This window comes from Anser cygnoides, chromosome 1, assembly GCF_040182565.1.
Source record: "Anser cygnoides isolate HZ-2024a breed goose chromosome 1, Taihu_goose_T2T_genome, whole genome shotgun sequence".
In the NCBI taxonomy this organism is placed as follows: Eukaryota; Metazoa; Chordata; class Aves; order Anseriformes; family Anatidae; genus Anser; species Anser cygnoides.
In genome coordinates, this window is record NC_089873.1 from 118,390,500 (window position 1) to 118,409,571 (window position 19,072).

The window sequence follows — 19,072 nt, forward strand, 5'->3', positions numbered from 1 at the left end:
GAGAGCCTCTGGGTGGGAGCATTTTGTCTCAGGGCAGATGGGGCTGGCTGTGTACCACATGTGTAGTTGGCTCCTTGCTCCTCCCCAGAGCATGGGGACGTCAGCACTGAGGAAAGGTTGGCAGCGTCTTTTCCAGTGGGATTGCAATTTAGTCTGGAAGGGGAGGAGTCCATCTGCTGGCACTCCTAATCCCTCTGCCTGAATAAGATCAAGCACAGCAGCCTCACTACTTGGTGATATCGCTGCCTGTGTTCATTTATGCCTCAGTGCGCTGGAGTCTCTTCTTTAGTTCTGTTCATTAACACTGCTAGGTTGGCAGAACGTCTGAGCAAAAAGAGAGCCCAGGCTTTCCTGTGTTTGTACCAAATACCTGTTTTGATGATAACCCAAACCACAGTGCTTCCACTTAGCAGTTCATAAACTTGAACGTGAGTTGGTCTTACAAAAACCCAGCCAAGCAGCCCACAAAGCCTCCTGCCCCAGGAGAAGAAAACAGACAAGGTAGGTTGGGATGCATGCACGCTGCTGTGATATGAGTCTGCACAGCTTGTTTTAGGCATCGCCTCATAAGGAACCCCTTTTCCCAAGGTCACATCTGTGAGAAGAAATGGAAAAAAGTCACTGGGAAGTCTGGAGAACGTTACCAAAGGGGAGGCTTACAGAATGAAGTCCTCTCTATGAAGAGGACGCTTGAAAGCCTGCTGCAGAGGAGAAGGGAGTGATCTGCTCTCCGTGCCCACTGTAGAGAGGACAAGAAGTTACAGGTTTAAGATGCAGAAGGGAGGGCTGGGAAGCTTTGGAAAAAGCTTTCTGTTGCCAAATGGAAGTTATGAAATCTCTGATGCTGGAAAGAACTCAGAAAGAAAGGATCCTGGCAGATGCCTCCGGGAAGAGTTGGGGCTTGGTGCTCCCGCTCTGGGGACGAGGGTGCTGTGTCCTGTGTGGGAAATGCACCGTCATTAGATGTGGGCAAGGGGCAGGGAGGAGCCCAAGGACATACATTCTGGCAGCCCTCCCCTGTCCTCAATGCTGCTGTGCAGAAATGAGTGGGTTGAGGGTGAGAAATTAGTATTCGTGATGAAGCGAAAGGTGGTGGAGAAGCTCGGCTATGAAAGGTTGAGGGCAGCAGGGTGAGGTGACCTGTTGGAATCCCCTTCAGCTGTGCACGCCGCAGTTTTGTTTTGACAGAAGCTCATGCTCCAAGTTTGCTCTCCTCTAGGAGCCTGGCGTGCTGTAAATCCCAGCACAGGGCAACACAGACCAGTCTGTAAGTCAGAGTGACCCTGGAGGGGTATTGGGATTTTTGCTCTTCTGGCAAGGGGTCCTTTCAGACAGAGGCATCCTCACATCTTATTTTCTAAGCATGTGGGAACAATTCAGTTGTGGCCCACGTGTGCTCCATGCAGAAGGTGGAGCGAGGGAAGGTGTGCTGACCTTACAGATCAGCCTGAATCCGGGTACTGCAAGGACCGTGGTGTTTGCTTCCTTTGTTTGCTGTTTTTCAGCCGCTGAGCTCTCGGTAAATTCTGTGGCACTGAATTAATTCCTGACAACCAGCCAAAGTACCTTAGAGTCGCTCCGGCCAGAAGCTGTAACTACCAGCGATGTGTGGAGGGCACTAAACAGCAGCTGAAAGGCTGGGCAAACCTCATTCAGAAGTAGCCAGCGTGTGCCCTCGGAATTTCAATGCGAGCTCTGGTCTGCTCTACAGGAGAGCACTGCTCGCCTTTTTGGCGTTACAGCCACTGCAAGAAGCTGGTGGGTGCCGGAGTAGTTCTGCAAAATGAGAAGTGATGAATTAAAATCTTGAGTCAAGTTTCTGGCTCGCTGTACTGGCGAATGAGTATTAGAGACGAAGTAGCAGAAAATTATGGGCTGCGATGGTCTGTCACTCCATACGAACAGCAGAGAAATACCATCCAGCTTCCTGAAATGCCGTCTTTTATGCGTGGTATGCCTAAAATTGTTTGGCAGGACATATGGTCTTCGCATGTTGGTAAAACACAGGCGATCTAGGATGCTCCACACAAGGAACTTCTTGTTCTTTGTGTTCTCTCCTCGGCAGTGGCCAATGCCTAACCTTGGCAGTACTGAACCGCCGTCAGCTGCATCTGAAAAACTCATTGGAAGTGTGGATATCTCTCATGTAAATGAGACACAGCTTGCCTCCTTATGGCTGTGAGGAGCTTCAGTCTTCCTGTCACTGACTGTAGAGCGTGTGCATAGGTAGGAGAGACAGAAGAGATAAATTAAGCCTCTATTGAATGACTCAATAGCTTTTGTGTGAGTTCGTAACACGCTGCTTTTTTAAAATGCCATATGTTCTTATGAGAGGGGAGCCCTGCTGGGTTTCTGCCTTAATTCCAGAGTGCCCTTAAAATGTGATCCGATAAGATGGAAGCGGTGTGGATGCTAGCGTCTAGTACACGGATCCCAGATCTTGGAAGACCCTGATTTTTTTTTTTTTTGGCAAATACAGGAATATCTATGGTTCACAAATATGATGTAATCCAGTGGAACTACGCCTATGAGAGGATATAAGCAGCAGAAAGCTAATGCCTGCACTTCACCCTGCTTGTTTGCTCTGACAGGCCAGCGAGTCCTCGTTAGCTGTGTGCTTCTAAACCTGAGAGTAATAGCTGTACAAATTAAAAGCCTGCTGCACTGATACAGATCCTCCCTGCAGCTGCAACTGTCCTACGGCAACTGTGTTTAACAAGTTGTAACAGTGTCAAGTGCACACCGTTGATGGTGAAGTGATTTTTATTTTTTTTTCTACCCCCAGCTGAATTCCTGCAGGAAACTTTAGCTAAGGAAGAGGGTGGATCTGCTCAGGCAGGTGAATTTATGCATATCCACCTTATCCTGAAATCTTGGTGTAATTTTCTCTTGTTCACCTCTTCCTCCTCTTCCTCATTTCGTCCCACTTACTGTGGGTTTTGTCAGGGCTCTTTTTAAGCATTTAATTCAGTCGCCAAATTGCAGTAATGAGCAGGTAAGTTTAATGCTGTGTTGCATGATAGATGAAGTGATTGTGCTAGCACTGCTTAATATTGATCTCTGTATTTGATTTTTGTATTTCCAGTGTAATTGGATCAGCTTTTCTGTATTGTACCTGTAACCATTTCTTTTCTATGCTGGCAGTGTGAGAGAGGGGAAGGAGGAGCATGGAGGGAATGAAAAGGACTTTTCACTACTCCTGTGTTTTCCTAGATTTGTGTTTATGTATGCGTGTTCGCTGGCAATGAGCGGTACTGGCAAGAGGACTATGGAGCAGGCCTGGGGTGTGAGGTCTCCAGAGCAGGTGGGACCTGGGCTCCTGAGGGGTGAGGACCCTCTCTGCTCCATCTGGGCCTGGGTGACCTCGGCCTGGGGCTGCAGTGCTTCTCCCTGAGGCTAACAGCAGCCTGTGTAGGTAGTGCCGGCATTTTGGCTATAAACGAAGCCAGGGGGGTTTGGGGAAGGGTCTTTGCTGAAACAGGGGAGGGTGCAGAGGGACATGCTGAAGGGGGAGGCTGTACAGAGTCATCCACTCTGCCTGTCGCTTCCTTGCACTCCTTTGCTCTGAATTCCTGGAGCAGATCTCTCCCGGCCTCTCCTTACGTCTTCTCCCACCTCCCTTTCTCCACCCCCTCACCCACAGCTCTCTCCCTTTTGCCTGGTGGAAGTGAGTTTAGATCCTGAATCTGCTCGTTGCCAGACTCCTTTCTTTCCTCCAGCGTGTCCTCGTCGCATTGCTTCTGCTTCTCCCTCCCCTCTCCCCCAGCCGAGAAGCTTCCCCCAGCTCTGGTAGAGGACGGGAGGGCAGAGCTGTTCTCCAGAGCACTCGTGCAAGTGTCTAAGAGCCGCTTCCCATTTTTAGGGTGGCAGTGTCTCTGCTTTTTCTAGGGAGTCCTAGTTTGCTGCTTCGGGTCTGAATGCAATCCTAATTTATGTGGAGATCCTATCTTAAGACTTGTTCAGATGTTAGCTGTGCACAGACAGCTTTGCAGTTCCTGTGATGGAAGTGATAGTTTCTGCATGCTGAGGGAGTTGTGTAAGCTTGCTAAAGACCCTGGTTATATTGGCCAGTTCTCAACGGCAGCTTTTTAAGTTATTTGATGAGAAGTTATTTTGGGAAGAAGAATGTAATCGGGTCAAAAATCAAACTTCAGCAAAGGCTCATTTATTGTGTACGGTTATGTTTCGGTTGCTGGGCATTACTCACAATGGAAGAATTCAAGTGTTCAAACTCATTTTTACTGGTGGTCTTTCCTCTTGGTCATGTGTGGCTTTCTGACATGGTTTCATTTTGGACTACCAAACACTGATTTCTGTTCTGTATTAAATGTACATTGACTGTCTATTGGAAGTGTTTCACTGAAAATAGTAAAGCCTAAAGGGGAACAAAGCCATTTCCTTTTTTTGCCTTAGTGTTTTTTGGTAGATCAGCTGTGGTTATGTTTTGTCATGACCTATAACATTCCTAATATGAGTTTGAAATTCAAAGTCCTGTCAGTAAACAAAGCAAAACCCTTGTAAGATGAGGTGGAGTACTTGGTGTCTAAAGCCATGCTTCTCTCGTGTTTGCTTGTGGTATCAAGGTGGCTCCTATCAGCAATCACAGCGGCCTGGGAGAGCAGGGTAGAAGGCACGTGCAGGTAGAAAGGACTTTCAGAAAGCCTGTGCATCAGGCAGTTAATGTTTAGAGTCAATGCCTTTGATCCCTAAAATACAGGTTTTTGAGTTTGTACGGTATGCTCCTCCATATAGGAGCCTGATCTTGCTCTTAAGAGAAACTGCCATGATATTTCATAAAGCTGTAGTGGGAAGTAGTGTGTACATGTACCAGTGGACTGTACAGGAGTACAGTGAAAACCAAGTCCTTCTATGCTGTTATCTTCTATTTGCCTTCTGTGCAGCTCAGTTTTTAGTATGTGGTTCTTTCATGGTCGCTGTTCGCAAAATTTCAGACCGATGCCGTGCGAAGTATTCCAAACATTTACTTTGAGAATTCATCTTTCTCATCTCCACACCGGAGTTGTGTGGCCTTTCATCAAAGGAGTGTGCTGGAAGGGAGCAGGAAAGTAGAAAATTAGGTGCTGCAGAGTCTGGTGGGGTGATCTGAGCACCTAGTGTCATTTTAGGGACTTCAGGATGTTTCTTCTGGCCTGGAACCACTACTCTCAAAGAGCATTGGTTTCCCAATGGTCTGGTGTCACGTCGGCTGGCCCCTTGTGGATGTCATGGGTATACAATGGACATATGTGAAAATGGCATTTGGTGCCTGTGTTTAAAAGCAGAAAGCTCCTCCATAATCATTGGTAAGAACTTCAAAGGAACAGCTTTTTTTTCTGACTGGTAGCCCAGAAGTGTTCCTAATTAACAGGCATTTCCTCAAACCTCAGTTGTCTTCACCTCCCTGCCTCAGTATTTGTCTGTTTAAAGCCAAAGCTTGAAGTGCCAATAAGCAAATACACCCATGGGTGAGCACATGAGCTCTGTTTAAAGTTACTTGACTCTCACAAAGATGCCATTTAATTGCTACGTAACTTGTTTAAGTTGCACTGAAATGAAAATCTGAGTACTCTATAATAAAGGAACGTTGCATGGATTCAACGCTGCAAACATGCAAGTGTGTAAGCATGTGAACAGTGTGGCTTCAAAGATGTAGGATTTGGTTTGTGGGACTGGAAGTGCTGTAAACCCTAATATTCTCACTGTTGGCAGGATCAAAGTTTTTACTACGCATTAAATAGTTTCCAGGCAGCTGAGTAACATAGTGTCTGATTGTTTCCTTTCTTCCCTATTCCTGGCTGACAGTGTCATAGTTGTTTTAATGAAATAATCTTCATCATACCAGAGGCATGCTGTCAGACAAAATGAGCAAGGTAGCGAATGGATTGCCGCAGTGAGATTTTGCTTCTAGTTTCCCACTGTCCCTCAGCACTGTACTTCCAAACTAATAAATAAATCGGAATACTAAGTGATAGCTTTGTAATACATCTGATGTTTTAAAGAAACAGAGGAAAACATCTCCAGTGGTTTCTAGCTTTGGAAAAATATTTGTCACGTGAAGAGCAAAGGCATTCCCTAGTAAAAATTACAATTAAAAATTGTAATTGTCATAATCATCATCAAAATCTGAAATACTCCTTATGAATAAAAGAACCATAGTTACAAAAACACCTTAGAATAGAAAGTGTGATATCCGTTTTGAGCTGTGGAAGGAACGATTAGTGTGGATATTAAGACAAAGCACAGCCTCTGAAAAGTGGTCACATCAATGATGCCAACTCAGGTAAGACTCATGGAGTCTCTGAATGTTGTTGGTCTTGGTATCTGAATGCCTACCAGAAATTTAACTGATGCATGTTATTTGGTCATTAAACGTTCATTTTGAATTTAAAAGCAAGACAAAACCACAAAAGCAACAACAAGAACAACAAAAAAAAACACAGAACCAAACAACCTCCCTATTTGCAGATGCATGTAAAGAAATCTATGTAGATTCAGTTGTTTAGTGCTTTCAGTAAGCATTTCGTGTTTTAAATACCTTTCCAGGAGGGGAGGCATACAGTGGAAGGAAAGAAGTGTTGTTGTTATTTAAGTATTTATTTCTTTTCTAATTTTTTCCATGTCCAGGGAAAAGCTGGAGTATAGTTGGCGGAGTAGAGATGGTGGATAGATTTAAGAATCAAGCAATAGGCAGAACCTTAAGCATAGAAAGGAATAATTAGAAACCTTCCCCCAGTTTAGTAACATACGCACATCTCTTTAGTAACCAACACTTCTTCAGAGGATGTTTAATCCAGGTTATTGTGCTGTTGAAAAGCAAACATCCTTTCCTTTGGAGTGCATCAAATGCTGGTTACAGTCGTAGTTAATGTCTGATTTCAGAAGAAAATGTTAACTGCGTGTTTATTTTTGCTGTTCCTTTATCTAAAAATCAGCCAGGACTTTGTATATGGGTCAAAATATATTCTATTCAGTAGTGTGTACATTGTAAAGCAAACAGTCTTGATTACAACAGTGTTATAACGTTATAATGAAGTGGATAAAGAATACTGTAATTTGTGATTTCTAAATAGTTCAAAGTGTGTTTAGGGATTGTAATCAACCACTGCTTTGTGGTGTGACAAATTGCTGGCCGTGGGGCTGAGCCAGTCTCCATGGGGCAAGCAGAGCTTGGGCAGGAGGCGGCGCTGGAGCATGGAGCACTTCAGTAGGTGGTGGCCGGGCAGGATGGCAGCTTCCAAAGCCAAGTGTGGGTCCTGGAGAAAAGCACTGCTGAGAGCTCTGCGGTTCCTTGTGTCCGCGTTGCTGGATGAAGTGTGCCCGGAGAGAAACCTGCTCACGTTGACTTTTGCCCAGCGGTAAAACTTGTTGAGGGTTACGACAGTATTTCCCAGATTCATCCTTCTTTCTGTCAGCAGCACCAGGGTTGACCTGTGAGATAAAGAGGGCATTCGTATGTTTGCTTTACCTGTGCACTTTACCCTGGTTATGTGGCTTTTCCAAATGGTATTTATGTTTTAAGCAGTGTGAGATTGCGGCTGGATCTCTGAAGGATGTCCTGTATCAAATTCTGAAGAGAGTGGTGTTATGTAAATAGTGTCGGTAAATAATTGCCGTTCCTCTCCGGACGTGGTTAGAACCAATACAGGCTTGGTCCAGCCGATTTAGCAATGCCTTCCTAATCGCTTGACATGGCAGCGGCACGTGCAGTTGGACACGTCTGGCAGTAGCAGGGTGTGCAAACGTGCAAGCATCTCACCACCAGCTGGTGAGCTCCCGGGGAGCGTAGCATCATCTGGGTCTTCCGCGGATGAAGAACAATGTGTAAACTTGGAGCCAGCAGTCCCTCTGGGCCACCGGGTGCTAGGCTGGGTCACTGGTGTTCCCTCAGGTTCAAGTGTAGGTAAAGATGGGAGGGTGCTCCTGGAGGAGGCTGTGAGCTGGTCTTTCGGGCGAGTGGTTCCTCGGGTCACTGTTGTCTTTAGGAGCCATCCGTGGTGCCTGCAGCTTGTTGGGCAGCACACAGCGCTCCTCACGGACACCTCTGAAGGCCTAAGTCTGTCGGCTTAGTAGCTGCAGGAATTGCTTGTTATGTGTGGAGTGGTGCAACCATATTTCTGTTCGTTAAAACGGGATGGTGAATTGATATTTCAAAGTGATTATTAGGCTTGGGGGTAAGGAGAAGCTGGGAACTCACAAAGGGAAAGCAGTAGTTCACTAGCTTAAGGCTTCTAAATATCTTCTGCAAGTCCACTTACACAACTGTCAGAGCGCTTAATCCATTTACTGCTGAACGCACTACACTTATGAGGATGCTTTATCAACGTGGAATTTTATTTTCCATGTGCCATTTTAACCTTTATGTACATTGGTTTGTCATTTTATGGATTCCATACTCCTGGAACAGCAAACTTTTTTTAAAATCTCTCCAACACTTAGGAAATGTTGTCTTCATGTATGAATTTGTTTCCTGTGGTGATAATAAGGAGACTGTTTTCTTCTTCCATAGTATATAGAAATAAATAAGTGCTATGGATGTAGAGAGCATCTCGCATCGTTGTTGTTGTTTGTTTGTTTGTTTTTTAGTTTCTTAGTAGGATACAAGTGGCTCTATTGTTCTGTTTTAGCCACTCGTGGTATCTGGGAAATGAGGATGAAAGGAAGCCTAACCCTGTGCTTAGAATGACAGCTGGGTGTGTGTGAAAACAGTTTTCTGACATTTTTATACCATGACTGTTTTGCATTGAGCATGAAGGGAGGCTGCCTTACTGTGGTTCCCCCATCAGTCAAGTTCAAAAAAAAAAAGTGTCTGGTTCCTCAAGATTACACTGTTCATTTTGTAATTTCCCTTTATCCTTTGTGTTTAAACATTTTGTATGGAGAAAGATTTTTTTTTTTAATGACTTATTTGGACAATGTTATTTCTGTACAGTCAAATGATGTTGTCTTTTTTCTTTGATTTTTAAAAAAAAGGCATGCTGTGAAATTAATCTGAAAAACAGTAGGTAGATCGAAAAAATAGGACTACTCTTTTTAACAAGAATAACAGAGCTCCAAGGAGCAGAATGATTGGAAGCAGAGGAAAGCGCACACATGAGAAAGAACAAATTATATTTTTTATGAATATGCTGTTTAACAGGTAAAAGCCTTTCTGCATGGGGCATGAGTAAACTACGTTAGTGTTTACTTTCATTGAGTCACTCTGGAGTCATTTGACTATATCTATACATTAAGGTCATTTTTGTCTCTCCTGATATCTCCAGAGCAAATGCTGCTTGGGGCATCTTGGTGCAGGTCACTGAGCTGATCCGGGGTAGTATTGCACCAGCTGTGGAGAGACTATTGGGGACTGAAGGAGGAAAAGATGGAGGGGAGAAAAACATGCCTTCAAATGTGTGGTGTTGTTGCTTCAGAGTGGAAGAAACTGTATGGATGAAACCGGAATGTAGGTGAAAAGCAAAAGGAGGTTTACAAAAAAAAAACAAAACAAAAAAAAAAAAAACAACACACTTTACTTTCCTAAGACTTCTAGAAATCTGATTTTCCCTCAAACTTTGGACTTTTGCCTATGACTTCTTGTGTACACGTGTGATGCTGTGTGTGCATTCTACCTTTTTTTCCCCTAATGACAGTGCTCAGTTACAGTGTAAGCTTTCTTATAGTATTTACCCACTTAAATTTTTTTTTCCTGGATGTGATTTTTAGAGCAAAGGTAGGAATAAACTGAGATCTGATGAGAGAAGTGATCTCTTACGCCTCCCCCAGCGCATTACCTACTGTACAGTGCCTGGCAAAGGTGAGAGAAGCTCGCTCTGCTGCAGTAAATCAACTCTTTTACCGTGTTCAGAGGCTGATTGCTTTCACCGATAGAGCCGTAAGCAAGACAAAACAACTTGCTTTAAAGCTTCCGTGGCTAATGAATCGGTCAGTACATTTTGATTTGCTTTATATGGCTTGCCTGCTTAGCTGCACCTGACTCTGAGGTTCAGGTCTTTATGCCGTTATGCGGCAAGCCTGTTTGATGTGGTTATTGTCACTTGACCCCAAGGCTTTTGCTGGGAGAAGCCAAGAGAGAGACTTCAGGTGGGTAGTCCCGTGCTTCCTCTGCTTTTGTACATTGATACCTCGTGTGCTGGTGTCTCCTTTCCTTTTGCATAGATCACACCGCCTGCACGCATCCGATCCCCCACGGAGCCGATGTCCAGGTAGAGTTTCGCTGCTGTGCCTTGTCACGTAGCTCACAACAGCGGAGTAAATAAACAACGGCTGTATTGATCAAGGCAGCATGTGGAGCAATATAGGGGCTTTAAAAGAGCACCTGCTTACACATTTCATTTGGCCAGGGGATCACTGGTTATAAGGATTTGTCATCTGCAGGAATAGGCTGTGTGTAAGCCTGATGGGGTGTTTTAGGTTGGGCATTTTCCAGGCTTACTGTCATCTGGCATCGTGCACCACCTGGGTCGTGTAAGGGCAGTCCGTGTGCCACATGGGTGCCACCCAGCTGGACCTGGATTCTCTGCTGCTGGGGACTGCATGCTTGAAAAAAATTCGCCCTTGAAAGAGTGATCTGAAGCAAACATCACCTTGACTCCTCCTTGCTCTGTCTGCAGCCCGGTCTCCTGCACAGAGCTGGTTTCTCTTGTCCAGTTTTTCCTTTCTCCCATGCCTGTTCAACTAAAAGAAATAAGATGATTACATATGTCCTCTTGGTTTCTCTTTTTAGGCTGCTCATCCTCATTCTAGTTCATTATCCGTATGCTTTCTTTGTTTACCCTTGTATCATCTTCTGTACTTTCTCCTTCTTTTCCTGTCCCACCTCCTTCGCTCACCCACCTCGAGTCTTGGGTCGCAAGCCAAAGGCAGAGGCTCTAAGAACCGTCCCAAGGTTTTAACCCCATGTTTCATAAATCTGTACCTCAGCTACGACTCGCCTCCATGAGAAGCATCCAGACTTGATTTCAAAATGCTTAGTCATGAAGACTACCCTGGCCCCTGTGGGTTGTTCCAGCAGCTGGTGATCTCTGGTGTACGTGGCATATAATCCAAGTTCTTACTTTCATCCAGAAAGTGATGGCTCTCATTGACCAAGCTTTAGGCACGGCCGCTGTGTTTTATCTGCCATAAAACTTGTTTCTGTGTGGGGACTCAAACTGATAAAGTTTGCTTCGTTTTTCCTTTTTTTTTTTCCCCCCTCCTTGAAACAGCTGTTATTGTTGGGTCTACTGCTGAAGGCTTGTTTTCTGATGGCTGCTGCTGTTTGTAAAGCTCTATTCGCACCTTTCAGCCTGTGAACATTATCCTTGAACTCCTGAAGGCAGCACTGGGCATGGCAATGCAGCAGCATGATGGTCCCCTCTCCTGTTCATATCAGCCCCTCTTTTACACCCAGGCCCTGTTTGTTTTTCTCATTCCTCTCCATGCTGCCTGACAGTCATCTTGCATCTTCTACATCTTTTGTTGCTCCCATTTCTTTTCCTGCCTCTCTTACAGAATTCCCTTACCTGCTTTGCTTCTCTTTGCTCAAGGACTGTCCGTGCTTCAGATGATGTGGGTATTTTCCTCTTCACTGTTTCCCCAGGACCTAATCTTTATACTTTTTGGGTGGAGGGACTGACCAGTTTGAAAGCCCCTGAGCAAGTACTGAGAGACTATTAAGATGGGTCTGCTCTTAAGACTAGCTTTGGAGGAAATAATGATCCCAAGTCATGAGGCTCGCCAGCCAAGGGAATTTAATACGTACATAGTGCCCTCCCTTTCTTTTCAGCCCCTTGGTATTTAGAAATAAAAAACCTGCCTTTTTGCTCTTCCAGGTGGCTGTCGAAACAAAGCATTTGTGGGGAAAGTAATCCTTTCAGTCACCTGGGAGAAAAACAGTGGAAAAAATCACCAGAGTTGATTCATGAAACCTGGTATTATTAAAAACCTTGATGGACAGGCTGAGTGCATTAGATTTATTCAGACTACAACAGTAAGGACCCACTCGCTTGAAGTCTTTTATAACTTGCAGGGCGTGAAATAAGTCATGGAAGCTGTTGATTTTTCAATTCACAAAGGAATGCTGGAAGATGCTTGAGGAGAGCGAGTACTTTCTTCCTGCCTTCAATTTAACAGTCTGCCTGTTCTGGGGAAAAATGCTGCTCCTCTTTGAGAGGTCATTCACATATTCAAATAACAGTATGCGGAAACAGAAAAATTTCAGAGCAGGTGTCCAGAGATGCAATAAAAGATATCTGCTTGTATCTCATTATACCTGTCTTTACAGAAATCTAGTGAGTGAGTCTCTAGTTGCCAGTAGGAGAAAGCAGCACTGGCCCAATAAATACAATATCTGTAGCAATATTAGATAAATACTATTATAGATACAATGATATTGTTACAGCTACCGTGATAGAGCTGAACAATAAAGAAGAGGCCCACTGGGAGCAACTGAAGCATCATCTTTCTCACAAACTGAGAGCTCTTTTCTGCCATGTGGAGAAAAAGGACAAATAACTAGAACTTCAGTATGGGACACGTGTGAGGCATTAGGAAAAATTAAAAGGTCAGATTGTGTACTGTTCGCATTGAGGTTAGAGCCTCGTGTCTCAGCTGGCAGAATTGAGGTCAGTTTTGTTGTTTTATGTTTTTCTTTTTCAAAGAAAAGAAAGGATCTGTCAGTCTGGCAGAGGAATAAAAACCCACTCTTGTTCCTTAAAGTCTCAAATTGCTTGGAACAGACTGTATTTTGTGAAAAGCTCCTGGAGCATATGTGCATTCATGGTTATAATTCTTCCTTACGTAGTTTTTTGCTTTGATGCTTGAAGAGTGCATCAGTCCTAGAGGTGGGACGTTACTGCCATTGAAAATGTCACAGGTGAGGAGACAAGGGGCAAACTAGTGTTAGGCTGAACAAAAGTGTGCAATGTGTTTTTGCCCCATAATACTTCTCTGTCCTGTTAAAGGGGCTTGGGAATACAGTTCATCAAAGCTGGAGCTGGCCCGTACCTTTTATTATGGGTTTAATATAACTGATCTGTGACTTAGCTGGAGGGGCAGGAGGATGCTGATCAAATCTCTGTAACCAATAAAAACCAATTAGAGAACAGGGCATATTTATCAGACGTTTTACAGGCAAGAATACCTGGAAGCTTTATCTTGTGTGATGAATAAAGAATTCTGCTTGTGCAGGTTTCTTTTAGTAGTGGTGGCAAATTTTCATGTGAAGTACTGATAATGTATTTTAGATAAGGGCTTGTTCTGTGTAAATACTTCTGTGCAGGCAAGTATTTGCATAAAATTTTTCGTTAGAGTAAAATAATCCAGAACACATCCACCTGATGGCTTTAGCCTTGAATCAACGCACTTGCATGGCAGCTTGTTTTTGCAAGATTAGTAAGCTATAGGCTCTTCACTTACCTGCTGTTTGGTCTATCGGTGCTCTGGGATTCTCTTTCCAGGAAGCTTTTCCAAGGACAGCAGGTTATTGCAACTGTGAGCCCAAATCCTGGTTCCTGTGATTCTTCTGCCCTTTGCATTTCCCATTTTGGGGTTGCTGTCAGGCAGCAAAGCAGAGCCATTGCTTGGTGGCACGATCCAGAGTCATGAAGTTATTTAAGCTGCAGCACACATCTGCATGATCACAGCTTGCTTGCTCTGCCCGTTCAGTGCTGTGGCTTCTCAGCTGATCTGGGTGGAGGAAGAAATGCAACTGCTGCTTTTGGATGCCCTTATCTGCAGCAGCCTCTCCTGGAGATGTATTTGGATATGGAAATGAGCGTGGCCTGATAGGAAGAGATAGCCGCGCAGGGCAAGGGCAGCTGCTGGTGGGAGCACAGCCACCGTGTGCTGGAGGTCATCTTGGCAGAACTGCTGCTGGTCCGGGGCAGCTTGGCACAGGAGCAGGTGGATGTGAGAGGTTCCCCTCTGCTTGGCTTTCTCTGCGGCTGCCGCTGCCTGGGAAATTGCCGTCTCCTGCTGCTCCTATGTACTTATGTCCGTGTCTTCCTAGTATTGTGCCTGCTCTCGGCACGAAGAGTCACGTGGCAGTATGCTGAAAGGCAGCAGTGGCTCCCAGAGTGTCTTAGGGTCACTGATGAAGCCATCAGTTTGGAGCCATCCATCTCCCAAACAGGCCCCTTCGTGTCTCAACAGAGAAATGTCACCTTACACGTTTCGGAAATGGGCTAACTGGCAGAGGCTGGGGACATCAGGATCCTTAAACTCATTCCAGCATCTTTGTCAACGAGAAAAGAACTTGTGTTGTAGAAGGATGTTTTTCCTACAGTTGCTGTGGGTGGTGACTTGCTTGCCATTCCCTTGACTTCGGTGTTTCACGAGCAGTGTTTGTTGTTGTTTTTGTTTTTAAGGTGAATGGCAGCCTGGAGGACTGTAGGAAGAGCACCTCATGGCAAGGCTTGATGCTGCAGTCTTGAACGCTGCTTTTCAGGTGCTTGAGATTGTCTTAGGGGAGGGGAGGAAAGGAGGAGGTGAAAACCTTGCGTAGCAGAAGAGGTGCAATAACCTCTACAACAACTGAAGAGGCAGGAATTGGGCTGTGTAGGGTTCCTATGGGGAGCTCAGCTCTGCTGTTTTGGTCCAAGGGCTTTTTAAGGTTTTTATAAAAACAACTTAATAGGAAACACTTCAAGTTTTTTTTGCCTGTAACCGTATGAAAGTTACAGAGTGAAGCTAACAATGCAGCCTTTAGGCCAGTGGACTATAAGTTGCTGCAGAAAATATCCTCAAACTAGTGCAGGTTTCATGATACAGCTGTAAATATGTCACAAGCTCATTGCTTTTGGATGCACCACTGATACTATCCTTGAAAGAATTTTTATGGGTTTTCCTTTATCTTTGCTGTGTTTTGTGTCTTGGTGCTTCTTGCGTGTGCAGTATCAAAAGCCTTGGGTTTTGCTGTTCCAACACTTTTTGGAGTTGGAAGGGAAGTGCCCATGGCTGGATTTCTAAGGGAATGCATTTGTTCCTTATGGGCTGTAGGATGTGCTTGGTTGGGGATGGCAATTATAGCCAAGAAAACTGCACCAAAATGTTTTTAATTCAATGGTCTGCTCCTGCATCAAATTCAGCAGCTGTTTCATAATATTGGTATCTTCTGCAGCGCTGTCCTCTGCCAATTCTCTCTTCTTTCCCCAAGGAGAGTGTGCACTGGTGAGCTGATTCATCAGCCCAGTGATTTGAGCTGTGTTCAAATCAGTTCTTTCCCCAGGCCTCAGAGTGTTGTCCAAACACAAACAGGAGTGCATGGTACAAAGGTTTTAGTCTATAGCTCTGCTGAGGAATTTCCCTCAGCATTTATGAGGGTCCTGTTATCCTCATTGGAGGTGGAACATTTCTGTCCCCTCTTTCAGGCAGCTTGCCAGATCTGCCTAGCCCATTCCCTGAATTTACATTTTGATTCCCTTCTCTCCCTGACACCCAGTTTGGCTACTCCCTGGAGTGAACTGCCTCATTTGGTTTTCCTTTTGTTCTGCAGCTGTTTCTTCCCTCTTTGGGGAGCCAACACCAAGGTCCACCAGAGGATTTACCTCTACGTAGAGATAAGTTAAGTGTGAGAGAGAGAGAGACCTGGTATCTCAGATTTCAGTGGCTGATAATCAGTTTTGGTTGGGATTGTCAGGGTGAGCATCTAGTGCAGGAACTGGGAAAGCACAAAAATAGAGCAAGTAATTACTGAAAAATTCTGCCTGTCTCTAGAAATAGTGTTAAAGATTGGTGTAATTTTTTTTTGGTGAATATGGAGCAGTCAGCTTTGCTTGGCCTTCTGGCCTGTCTTTTAGCAGCGTGGGTCTGGCAGTAGAGTATTGCCTCAAGTAACAGTGGCTACACTGCTTGGTCGGGTGCATGCAAAAGTAAAGTCATACCCTTGCATTAAACTCTCTGTATAACTTGCAAATCAGCACAAAGTCCAGCAAAGAACAAATAAATAGGGGGAAAAAAGGGGAAAATAGGCTTTTACCCTAGCAGTTTACCCTCAGCCCATGAGATCAGAGAGGGCTTCAGATCCTGAGAGGCTGATTAATACTAGCTCAGTGTTCGATAACCTCTGGCTTTTTGAATGTCATGTTTAGAGGATGAAGTGGAAAATATACCCATGTGAAAATGTTCAAATTCAGGATATTGCTCAAACTGGAAGTCAAAAGGACTGTGTAGTTTGCTTTTCTGCCCTTATCGGTTGTTCAAATATATGTCCTAGTCTCTGACTTTTCTAGTAGTTGTAGTGACTATAACTATAAAAACAAATGTAGGCCTTGTGGGGAAAGGAGGATTTAAAAGGCACCTTCCCAGCAGACACGTCAAACAAAAGTTTATTAAGACAACCAAGCCCAAAACAACAGAACTGTAGTGCAGTACAGCACATAGTACTCACAATGCCTTTTTAGCAGAAAAAAAACCTCTTCCCAGCAGTGTGGTGCTGGGCTTTGGCCTGGGTTTTGGCGCTGCCCTCTGTGGATTCTTCTGCACAGGGAGACAGTCTCTTTGCCAGAGGAGTTGTGGCTGACTGTATCTGCCTTGGTCAAGCGTGCGGCGCAGCAGGAGCAGGCCAGTAGATCAGGCTTCGGTTTTGTGGGGTTTATGTCTCCTTAGTGTTCTCTGCATTCAGGTTAGCCTGCTCCCCAGACGCACGGCCCTCCCAGTGCATGTGCTGCAGAGGTCTCTGAAGAAAAACTGACCCACTGACCTCTGCTCCTTGGACTGTTCCTCCAGGAAGTGTCAAATTGTCATATGTCTTCTTTCACAGGAAAGGTGCTAGCACATCATTTCCTTGCCACTAGTGCCTGTGCAAGCATCTTGTGGGATCAAAGTTAATTTCTGTTCCTGCTCACTTGAGTGACCCATTCAACCTGCTGCCTTAATTAACCTTAATCAGCCTGCTGACTCTATGAGATTGGTGTTTTTCACCACCAGCTGCCCAAGGAGCACAACCAAATGGCCAAACTCTCACCCTCCAGGACGTTCTGTAGTTTGGGGAACAAGGCAAAAGTAACAACTTTCTCAGAAGTTTTGTAGCAGCTTTGTCTCTGGCCCTGGTGGGCAGGTTTGGTGTATCAGGATGCTGTTGCCCTCGAGACATGAAATGACCAGCAGTGCGCACAGAGCCTTTGAGTATGAAAGGTCAAGGCCTTCTGCCATCAGACGGCACCGCATCTCTGCTGTCCCCAAATGAAACACTAGCAGCCCAGACCTTGCGCAAAAGAGGGACTGTCATCTGTAAAATCGCATGACCTTCAGTTCATACTACCAGTGGTGAGCTGATATGGGGTGAGCGGGTCCGGTCTGGGTGTAGTTCAAGGCTGTCTTCCAAACCTTTTAGCTTAGCGTAGTGCATGTGGGTGGTATCAACAAGATAATCTGGGCCTTTGCTCTCGGTGAATCCCCAGGCAGTGTGTCTATTGATTTCAACCTGCTGCCTGGCTCAGAGCCACCGTTAGGTAAGCAGTAGGGGCAGCCGTTTGGCAGTCCTGCAGGCCTCAGACCCTGGAATGGGATTTCTGGGCCGTGGCCTCGTATCTTGCCTTGTTGAGGTGGAACGTGTTTCCTGGTCCTACCCCCGCAAAAAGTGAGTATTTCCAATTTCCTCTGAATCACAGGTGGCTACTGAACCCTCATGGCACTGAGAAAGTGGGTGAGTCTTTTCTCAGGCCCTTTCATCCTCTTCCTGCAACTCCTTCCGTGCTGAGCCTCCAGGGACCCTGGGAGACATCTGCAGGAGGAGGATCATCACTAGGGGGAAGTATCAGGAATTAGACTGGAGCACTGCAGCTCACCCTCGATGACCAAATGTAGTGAATGGTTTTCAAGTTTTCACACTTCTTGAAATATGAAAGAGGGAGCAGAGTGAAGGGAAGTGTGTTACTGTGCTTGACCACTGCAAGAGCTACTCCCTGCCTTGCATTCCAAAGAAATGGAAACAGCCCAAATCATGGTCACCATCAGCCATAGATGAAATTGAAAGCATTGCTGTGGGTAGTGCCTCTACCACGTTATCAGCACATACCCTACTGTGCTGGGGAAGTAGGTGGCCAAATGTCAGGGTCTTTGTGGGAAGCCCTGGAAGAGCAGAACAGGCATGTGCTTGGTCACCAGGACTGAGCAATGCTTTTGTACAGGGTAACAGTGGACTGATGCGTTCTGGTTTAGCTGCTTGCTATGCTATGAGCAACAGCAGTCTTTTGCCCTTGTGGAATTGCTTTTAAAGGCATGACAGCCTTCCCAGTCAGACTGCTGATGTTTGTTTTGACTTTTAGCAGATGCAAGATCAGTGCACTGCAATTCTGTTTGAACTCTTGTGCACACACCCTTCTTCCCTAGCAATGGGTATAGAAAAGCAGTGAGCTTACCTGGGTTGGAATCAGAGATGTTAATGCAGGAGGTTGTTGATGTTGGCCACAGGGGAGAAAGGAAAAAAGTTGTCTGTTCCCTGCGTGTTGATGTTTCCCCACCTGCAGGGTCTGGGAAGGGGAAGCGCAGTGATGATGGAGGCTGCGCTGTTTTACAGAATCTCCTGTGTGCTGACCCTGGCCCCAGTGCAGGCACGTCCCTTTGTTCGGAGGTAGGGTTGATGTCGTGCCCAAAGACCTGTTTGAAAACGTCTGTAGCAAGGGTATGCCTGACATGTGACCCCCATGGCCTTTAAGAAGGCAACCTTCATCCCCTTGATCTGTGCCACTGATTACCAGTCCTCTTGCACTCCCAAGTCAGCAATCTTGCTCCTTGGTTAGTTGGCCACCTCTTGGCACTGGAGATGCCATGGCCGCCTTTCAGCATAGCATGATGAGCAGTGCTGTCTCCATGTGACTCCAGGTGTCACCATGCTGGGTCTTCTGTGAGGCTGAAGGGGTTGATTTTGCTGTAGGAAAGGACATTTGGAAAGAGCACATTCAAAGTAAAACTAAGAAGTGGCAGCATTCAGCAGTAAAGAAGGCTGCAGAAGAGGGAGGGCAGGTGTTGAGGAAAGAGAAATGGTACTGAGGCAAGAGAGGCCTCAGTGAAAGATGAAGCGGTTTATGAAGAGCTGAGAGCTGGCGGTTAAAGTTGAACATAAAAGCACACTACTTAGGGCTATGGTGTGCCC

General features: G+C 45.4%; 1 protein-coding gene across 3 annotated transcripts in view; it reads left to right on the plus strand.

Annotated features, from left to right (window-relative positions):
- AGPAT3 (1-acylglycerol-3-phosphate O-acyltransferase 3) overlaps positions 1-19,072 on the plus strand; it is a 91,551-nt gene that overhangs the window by 10,143 nt on the left and 62,336 nt on the right. The window lies entirely within an intron of this gene.